We start from the raw sequence: 10,171 nt of genomic DNA on the forward strand, positions 1-10,171 counted from the left end.
GAAAGGGTGAGTCTGAACATGTGGTGGAAGGGTGATAGTGGAGGAAATAGGGTTGGGGGAAGAGCGATCAAGGAGTTCGGGGAAGCTTATAGGGAGATGCAAAGGAACTATGTGGCCCTAGAAGCTTGTGCAAACCGAGTGTTGGGGATAACCCAGGCACCAGAGGCTAGTGGAAGTGGGCGGGCTGGGCCGTCGGGTGTGGTACGGTGGTAGTAGCATCTGCTGATGTGGGTGTCTCAATAGGGGTGCCACTACCGAAGCAAAATAAGATGAGTTTGTATGATCTAGAGTCACGAAGGCGAGACTATGCGGTACTGATTGTGTGGGGTTGAGGTTGCCCATACCTACCGAAGCGGCTAGGTACCCTCCCGAGGGTTGCGTTATGGTGTTCTCAGCGATGTACAAATTTGGGTTGAGGTTACCATTGCATCCTTGGGTGCAAATGATGCTTTCAGATTGGGCTATGCCTGGGCGATATAATCCCAACCACGGTGTATCTTGCAGGGTGTACATAACATGGTGGTTGGCGAAGCGAGGGAGCCCACCTTGGCGATTCATGCATCATGCTCGGTGTCCGAACAACAGGGCAATTTTGGTGGGTGTAGGTTAACTGCCGAAAGGCGAAGGAGAGAGGATACTTTATAGGGCAACCACCATCGTCGCAGAAGACGTGGCGAAACCGATGGTTCTTTGCCTTTGGTGATTGGGAGTGCTGGCCTGGGACGACTGTCAGCAAACATGTGCCTACCCATTTTCAATCTATAGGTCTTGGGTCATCACTCATGTCTTTGTGTTTGAATGTGTTGGTATGAATATGTATTGTTGTCTGAGGCTTGTGAGAACTAACGCCTTTGTCCATGTGCAGGTTCTGTGAAGTGTAGGCTAGTGTCTAGGGAGGAGGAGGAAGAGATAGAGCTGGTGAGGAGGCAGGTGCCCCAGGAGGCGCGTGAGCTGAAGAATATTGTGACCAGCCCTTCTTCTACAGTCGGGGTTGCTTCAAGGAAGTAAGTATTAGCCCACTCCCTCCTTGTTATGTGTATGTTGTTGTATAGCTTCTCACCACAGCCGGTGTTGTTTTGATGGCTGAGTGCGAAGAAGGTGGTGACCGTGGTTGAGGCGTCACCGAAGGTAGCGGTGAATGAGGAGGAGAGGCAGAAAGTTGCGAGAGAGAAGAGAGAGGATAGGGCCAATAGGGCCAAGCGAGCAAAGGCGCCCGATGCTGCGAGGGGACAGCAGCCCGGGCTCTTTGGAAGCGGCCTCGGACGGAGGAGGATGGCGGTTAGCGGGCTGGAGAAGAAACGGAGGACTTGAGTCCTCGATCCATGGCGTCATGGGTGGGACAGTCTGCCGCCCTTTGACCTAGATCCCCACCTAGGTGCCGCTCGAGATGGAGGAGCTATTCCTGCAGTCAGAGGATATAGACTTTGCCTCGGTTCGGCGGGAGGCGAAGGAGGTAACCGCCATGCATCGCCAGAAGTGCCTCTTGTCAGCGTCTTCTGGTGGGTAAAGATTGATGCGGGAGCTCGCTCGGACCAAGGCCACGGACTTCTCCGATCGGATCCAGAAGACGGTGCTCTCTGCCGCCAATGTAAGTATTCTTGTGCCTTTGACTCTCTAATCAGTGCAATTGTGATGTGCTTATGAACATACCTTTCTTGCAGGCTTTTGGGGATATGTACCTTACCGGCGAGGCGAGAGAGAGGTGGACTTGGCTAGAGCGCCATTCAGGCAGCCAAGGCTGCCACCGCCGAGGCCAGTGCCATCCGGGAGAGGAATGTGCTCACTGAAGGTGGGGAGGTTGGGCGGGAGGTGAAGGAGACGACCCGCGGTGGAGGCGGTGGAGGAGGCTAGGCTCGAGTCCGAGAGGAGGAGGACCGAGGAGCTGAGCATGGCTCGTCTGAGGCCGTGGAGGAATGTCGAGGCTCGGACAAGTTCAAGAGCCTTGTCTTTGGATGCGATGGTCGAGGAGCAGGTATGGGTGGGAGGCGGTTGCGAGGTTTAATCCAGAGTTGGATATAAACTTCGACACTAGTGGTGTTCCTCCTCCCATTCCCTCGGTCGAGTCATTGTTTGCAGCCACACCATCTGCCGAGGCCACGAGTCCTTGGAGGTGAGGCGTGGGAGGTGCCGATGCTAGCGGAGGAGTCGGCCGTGGATCGACACATTTGCCGAGGATGAGGCGGACGACCATCTTGATGCCCGAGGGCTTATTTGTATTTTGCTATGTTGTACCCGATTATTTGGACTTAGTTTTTGACATGTATGGATATTTCCCTGCCGAAGCGGGTTACTTTGATTTTATGATAGCTTGGTAGCTTTTTACCTTAAGCATTCGCCAATTTCTGAAGTAGAAATGGGGCCCGATCGGGTATTTCTATTAGATAGGTGCGAAAGGCGAAAGTACAATGGTGGGCCTGAGTCAAGGCTCGAGACCGAGGTACAAGAAAACATAATGTCCTAGGGTCTAGGTATGTTTACTTGTAGTAGTACTTGAGATGGTCGGCGTTCAAGGGTGAGGCAACGCGTTTTGCCCTTGGGGTCCCGGCGATAAGTCCCGGCGGCGGACCTTGGTGATCTCATACGGACCTTCCACGTAGGGCCGGGTACCCTCATTAGGATCCTTAGTGGCCAAGAAACCTTGCGCATGACCCGTCCCAGTTGTGGCTCGGGGTTTAACTCGAGTTGTAGTACTTGCAACACGCTGCTTGTATGCGACGTTGCGCATGTTGGACTGGTCACGAAGCTCATCGATGAAGTCGAGGTTGAGGGCCAGGTGCTCGCTATTAGCCTCGGCCTCGTAAGTGGAGGTTGATCGTGGGCTGGCCAATCTCTCTGGTGCCACTGCGGTACCAAAGGAAAGGGAAAATGGTGTCTCTCCGTTGAGGTCACGAAAGGTGGTGCGGTAAGCCCAAAGAACCTCAGGAGTAGCTCGGCCAGCAACCCTTGGCTTTGTCAAGCTTGGTCTTGAGGTTTTCTTGATAATTTTGTTCACGGCTTCGACCGGCCATTGGGTGAGGATGGGCTGGAGAAGCGAAGCAAAGTTTGATCTTGAGATTGGAACAAAGCGCCTAAATTTTGCGTTGTCAAATTGCGGCCGTTGTCCGTGACGATGGCGTTGGGGATGCGAGCGACACACGATATTTTGTCAAGCGAGCGTCTCAATGCGAGCCGCATTGATGGTGGCGGGCCTCGGCTTGCCCACTTAGTGAAGTAGTCGATTGCCACGGTGCGTGACTGGCCTTTGCCCTCGGGCATAGGTCCAATGAGTCAAGTCCCCAGGGCGAATGGCCAGGGTGACCATGGTATTAAAGGTTCATTTGGGAGTTGCGGGATATTGGCAAACGGCCGACACTTGTCGCCTTCGGGTGAAGGCACAGGCATCGGTGTGAAGTGAGGGCGAGTATCCTTGCCTAATGGCCTTATGCGCGGGAGCGGGCGCTGAATGACTACCACGGATGCCTTCGTGAATTTCCAAGAGGACATAGTGGCCTTCCTCCGGTCGGGCACCGAAGGTAGGGTAGGTGAATCCGCGCTTATCTGAGGCGCCATTAATGATCGGTGTCGGGCGGGCGATAGCGAACACGTCGCGCCTCGCAGGTCGCGGGTAGCGTCTGGTTATGCAAAAATGGAGGATGGGGTCCATCCATGTTGGGCTGTGATCGATGGCGCAGATGAGTGGTGTCCGTGTGCTTGGCTGATCCAAGATTTCCATGTGGATATTGCGGCCAAGACCCTGCTCTATGGCTGAGGCTAGTCTAGCTAGGGCATCGGCATGGCTATTCTCCGAGCGTGGTATCTGGCTTATGAGATAAGCATTGAAGGTTGCAAGCAGATGGCGTGTATGTTGGAGGTAGGTGTCATGGACACGTCCTTGGCGTGAAGTCCTGGTTGACTTGGTGCAGACGAGCCGTGTAGTCGCTGAAAATCTGAATTTGCTTGGCGCCCATCTCCTTGGCTAGCAGGAGGCGGCTAAGAGTGCCGTATTGGCCTCATTGTTGGGCGTGGAATTGGAAGCGAAGGCGTACTCGGGACAACCTTATGCGGAGAGATGAGAACAAGGCCACTCCGCATCCTAGGCGTTGGAAGAGCCATCCACATACAAAGTCCATAAGGGCGTGTTACGCCTAGGGTGCCGTTGCGGCGGCGTGGACTGGCTCGGGGTGGGAGTGGGCTCCATCGTGATCGTGGGTGCCACGGCATGGGGTTGATGGTCGGATATAAAGTCGACCACGGCCTGGCCCTTCGTGGTGGCGGGGTTTGTAGTGGATATCAAATTCGCCAAGCTCAATGGCCCACTTGACTAGCCTCCCGAAGTCTACGGCCGCAATACTTGCCAAGTGGTTGATTGGTTAAGACATGAATGGTATGAGCACGAAAATACGGCTGGCGCCGGTGAGACCACCGGGCGAATGCCAATTTCTCGATGTCGGGTATCGAGCCTCGGCGTCTGTAGCGCTTTGTCGACGTAATGCATGGGTGCTCGGCCGCTTCTTAGTGCGGATGAGCCTGAGGCCCGGCCGGCTGTGGCGAGGCGGAGAGATAGATCATGAGGTGTCCCGGGCTCGGTGTTGACAATAAGGGGCCCAGCCCATATCGCCTTGACTCATTGAAAGCCTTGTCGCACTCGGCGGTCCAGGTAATACTCCGCTTGCTACCCTTAAGTGCCTTGAAGAAGGGGCGCGTGATCGGTGGCTTTGGAGATGAATCAGTCGGGGCGCGACTGCCCGGTAAGACTCTGGATGTCTTTGATCGTCTTGGGTATGGCCATGTCTAATATGGCCTTGATCTTTCTGGATTGGCCTCAATACCCCTCTGGCTGATCATGAAGCCAAGGAATTTGACTGAAGCCACCCCAAATGCACACTTGGTGGGGTTGAGCCTCATCCTATACTGCTTCAGAATGGTGAACATGGTGAGAGGTTGGGGATGTCTTTGGTGATGGTCGACTCTTAGAGCATGTCATCGACATAAACCTCCATGGTGTTGCCAATCGGGAGCGAAGATGCCGTTCACTAGACGCGATATGTGGCCCCGGCATTCTTGAGGTGAAGGGCATGACCTTATAGCGATAAAGGCCACGATCCGTGATGAAGGAGGTATGTGCCAGTCCTCGGGATGCATGAAAATCTGGTTGTACCCCGAGTAAGCATCCATGAAGCTGAAAGGCGTGGCGGTGTGGCATCAACTAAGCGGTCGATCACGGGGTAGGGAAGCTATCCTTGGCGAGCCCGATTGAGGTTGGTGTAGTCGACACACATGCGCCACCCTTCATACCCTTCGGACCATCACCACATTGGCGGCCAGGTGGGATAGTCCACCTCCTTGATAAATCAATGCTAGTTAGCTTGTCCACCTCTGCCCTCATGGCCTCGTATCGCTCGGGTCATAAGCAAGCGGCGCTTACGCGAGCGGGTGAGCGGCGGGATTAATCTTGGCCGGTGGGATATGATCTCGGGTGATATGCGGGCATGTCATTGTATGCGACGGCGAAGACCTCGAATTAAAGCGAAGGAAGGCGACAAGATCGAACGAAGCTCTGTGAGAGAGAGGTGCCAATCGACTGTCGGTCAGGGATGTTTTCATCAAGAGTAACCACTCAAGATCCTCCTGAGTTCACTGTGGGAGTAGCAGATTCCTCCCTAGGGTCCTCGGCGCTCGGTGCGGCAGACGATCTTTGGAGCACAGGTTCTCGCGAGGCCTCACCCGATGTTGGCGGTTGGTGGACCTTCTGCTGAGCGTAGCGGCCGGGCGCCAAGTTGGTCTCCGCGCACCGTGCCCGTGCCATGAGGTGTAGGAAACTTGAGCAGCGACATATGGGTGGAGATGAAAACCTTCATTTGGGCCATGGCGGGGCGAGGATGACATTGTAGGTGTGGGGCGTCGATAATGAGGAAGGGAGTGGTGATTGTCCTCTGCTGGGTGCCGATCCAATAGAGATGGGGAGATGAGATGCTTCCAATGGTGGACCACCTCACGAGAAGCTCACGAGGTGTGATGCTTGATCGGCGGTGAGATGGGACACGGAGCTCGTTGAAGGCCTCGGCAAACATCACACTGACCGAACCGCCGGTGTCCACGGATACGCCCACATCAAAGTTAGAAATGTCGGCGCGGATAATGATTGGGTCATCGTGGGGAGGATAACACCGCGCTCTTCCTCCTCACAGAAGGTAATGGGAGCCCGGCTGATTTGTGGGTCTTGGCAGCGTCCTGCTCGCCGAAGACACGTGCGCATAGGTGGAGCGGACATAATGTTTGATGGAGTTGTTGGAGGTTCCAGCCAGGGTGGGACCACCACTGATAGTTGAGATCATGTTGATCTGGCGTTGGTGAGGGTTAGGTGGGGGTGGGAGATTGCTCACATACTTGTCCAGTTTCCCATCGCGAATAAGTCCTTCGATGATGTTGCACAAGGCAACACAAGATTCGGTGTCGTGTCCACCGAATTGATGGAAGCGACAGAAGACACCCGTGTTGGGCATGGGCTTCTTTGCTGGTCTCGGGGGCTTGGGTATTATAGGTGCCTCGTGCACCGGACATTTTCGTAGGTGGTGTTCAGGGTGGTGAAGACCTCAAACTGGGCTTGGGTGAGAAGGAAGTGGAGCCGATCGCCTTCCGTCTTGGGTTAACCTATTGGGTGGTGGTTGTTATGTCGCCCGTTTGTTATTGTTGAAGGTATCTTTGGTAGTTATCCTTTCGTTTGGGGTCTTTGGGCACCACAGGTATAGGCGGGAGTAGAATGTTGAGCGGGGTGAGGTGGGTCTTGAAGCGAGGTTGGGGATCGTGAAAGGATGATGTGCTTGGGTGGCGGGCCACGCTGGAGTTGAAATACTCACCTTGGCGTGCACATGCCTGCTTCATTAATTCAGCATATGTGTTCCAAGGGTTCTGTGGACAAGGTACCGAAAGTTAGACTCTCGGAGGCCACTCTTGAAAGCACCAAGGCGGCACGATCATCGGTCTCTGGGCAGGCGTGGCGTGCTCGTGGCTGAACACGGCTGCGTACTCGAAGAACTCATCCTCACCTGCCTAAGCATGTGCAGTCGTCCGCAGAGTAGAGCAATCGATCTGGATCATGAAATGGTCGGAAAGCTGCCAGGTGTCAAGCGTATTGATGGTGCGGGGCTCGGCTGTAGAACCAATTCGAGGCCGCACTTTGGCGAGGGTAGATGGGAAGAGGAGGCACATGCCCTCGTCCGTCAAGCCCTTGCATCCCATAGCGGTGGAAAGAATGTATGTGGGTGAGGGATCCTCCGTGCAGTGTAGAAGGCAATGCGGAGGGGCTGGATTTCCTTCTCTGGTGGAAATTAAGGATCGCTCATTAAAGGGCCCAGGTCGTGGCTTTGCCCAGTGGTTGGTGGTTCTTGTGCTGCTCATTCTCAGACGTCGGACCTTCTCAAGAGAAGTCTCATCGCAGTCGGCATGAGGAGAGTCTCGGTTCTTTGGAGTGCAGTGTGTGTGTGGCGGAGCTAGATAAGGTCAGTCCATCGAACTCCTCGGTGTGATAAGGCTCGTGCTCTTCCGAGTAATCATGCTCCCAATCATCCGAGTCCCCCATACCCTCTCCAGTAGGCACATGGGTTGGTTTTGGTGGGGGGCCTAGGTGTGTCACCTTTGGGTCTTGGAGATGCGAGGATAAAGGGGTCCGTCGGCGGTTCGAGATCGGTCCTGCAATCCTGTAGACCTTCGTTGGTTCATGAGGCGGATCCTCGGCGGGAGATACTGGAGAAGGCGTGACTTAGTCGTCTCCGGATGGAGGGTCCTTACCCTTGCCGGGCCTAGGCTGGATTGGGGGCCATGGTGGGAATGCTCATTTGGTTGGGCTGTGTGCGCTCGGGTTCTGGGTAAGGCTGCGGCTGGAGCCTGGGCTGGTTCCGTTCCGCAGGCCAGATGGTCGTGTTCGGCTCAACATTCACTGGGTGAAGATGGTCACACCTCTCGGACATCTTGACCACACTGCAGCGCGGAGGAGTTCCACCTCGGCTGGAGGTTGACCTCTGCGATGGTCCCCTCGAGAGGTACCTTCTGAGGATACTACGCTGGGCATCGCGGCTATCCTCGGTAGGCATGGCTGAGTGTGGAGTGAAGAAGAGGCGACGGGCGGATAGGTGAAGGAGCAATTTGGTAGAGAAAAATGGGTTTTAAGTATTGGATTCCCACAGACGGTGTTGATGCTCTTTTTGGAGAGGGTCAACTTAGAGATAGGGGTTGTCCTTAGCAAGAGAAGTGCGGGCCTTGGTGAGGCTAGCTGCAGAAGACAAAAGCAGAGGAAGCGATCGTCAAGCGGACACGGTGTGGTGCGGCGAAGGCTCTCCGATGCTGAGTCGACTAGGTGTAGTGACTTTTGTAAATGTGATAGTAGTGAGAGAGAGAGTTACCCTTTTTCTTGGTTACTGTTCCCCATTTATAGGGAAGTAAAAGTAGGAGGTTTGCACAAAGTTCCGATGTGGGACTTTGTGCAAGTTGCTGTGATGATGACACGTGTCTCCTGTGTTTTAGGTTTGGCGGTTCGGAGCTTCGGCAGGTGGTTGTCCCTTCGGAAGAGCATCTCCCTTTGGCAGGGAGGAAGACATGTCTCCCTTGGTGTTCAATCACGCTTGGTTAATTATGGTGTAAACAACTTTCTTTATTAGATTGAAGAACCCAACCTCTTCCTCCTCTGCTTCTAACCCAATTTCAAAATGTTCTCTGTTTCCATGACTCTCTTTTCATCGCTTTCTCTCCATGGTTCTCTCTTTTCATGCCTCCCTCTAGGCTTTATCGCTCTCCCACCACCCTATTAAGTTGATGATTGGAACAACCAATTAAGTTTGGGCAGCAAGGTCGCTCATGTATTGTTCTAATCCTTATAAGTTTTGGGTTACTAAATGTATTATTCCAGAACGCTAATGTACCACAATTCGATATGTGCGATCCCGTTCAAAATTTGTAAGGGCGTGAGCGAATTGGGTAACTATGATATAGCTAGTCTAATAGCAGTAAGAAAAAAAGGTTACATGGAGCTTACAATCAGTAGCTTCAAGTTAACCTACCTCTCGGATAGCACAACTCGCATCACCCTATCTTCGAATGGCATCTTTTAGCTCACTACCTTAACTCTCAAGCTTCTCATTCAATTCTGAGATTGATTGAGCTCCGGTATCTGCTGGTATTTCCATAGTAACTTTATCCTTGTTGGAATTTTAAAGGTTTAAAAAAATTTATCTTTTGATTTGTTTAATTATTTTGGCTATTTTATTTTATTTATTGTGGGGTTATAAATATATAATTTTCAGATTTTATTTCCCTATTGAATGCCTTAATTTTCTAGGAAAGAGAAAAAATAAAAAATAACAATATTGATTAAAAAGTATTAAAAAGTAAAAAGAGAGTGTAGAAAAGGGGAGTGAGAAAATCACCTCCCTAATTCAAATATCAATGTACACATAAATGGTTCGGTTTGGTTTAGGCTGATTTACAAAAATTTAAAATCAAACCATATACGGTCCAGTTAAGTTTTTAACCATTTCACTTTTTATTGGTCAAAACCAAACCAAACCGATAATTACGGTTTGGATCTACTAGTTTTATTGATTCGGCTGGATTGATGCCCATTAGTTTTAGGATATTTACCCTAAAATGAATAATATATTAGGTTTTTTCTCTACAAGTTAACCATAAAACTTCTTGATTTCTCTTCTACTTATCTCCCTTAAATCTTCTAGGTTAGTTTATTAGATTTGCACCAAAAAATTTAAAAGCTCTACTGTTATTTGGGAAAATTAAAGAGAGAGTGCAATGTGAGGGAAATGTGTTTGGACATTTTTTTGGGCAATTTTCATTTTACCATGTTGAAGTATACCAAGCTTCAGCCTTCGATACATCAAGTTTTTTTCAGCCTTATATATCAAGTTTGCTATATTTGTCCATGAATTTCAGCCTGGTCTTCCTCTAGTCTAAAGATTTTGGACAAGTGTTTGGGTTAAACCGAAGACAAGAGGGGTCTAGGAATAGGTCTGCAAGCTTGGGTTTGCTCGAAGAGAGAGAGGGGGGATAGGAAGAGGGAAGAGAGACAGAATGGACGGCGGCGGCGAGAAGGTTGGGTTGATGCGATTTGAGGTGAAGGGAAGAAAGTGTTTTTTGTTTTAACAAAAATATTTAGTTTATTAGTTTTTAAATATTTTTTTAATAA

The sequence above is a fragment of the Prunus mume genome, linkage group LG3, assembly GCF_029339155.1.
Source record: "Prunus mume cultivar Tortuosa linkage group LG3, ASM2933915v1, whole genome shotgun sequence".
Taxonomy (NCBI): domain Eukaryota; kingdom Viridiplantae; phylum Streptophyta; class Magnoliopsida; order Rosales; family Rosaceae; genus Prunus; species Prunus mume.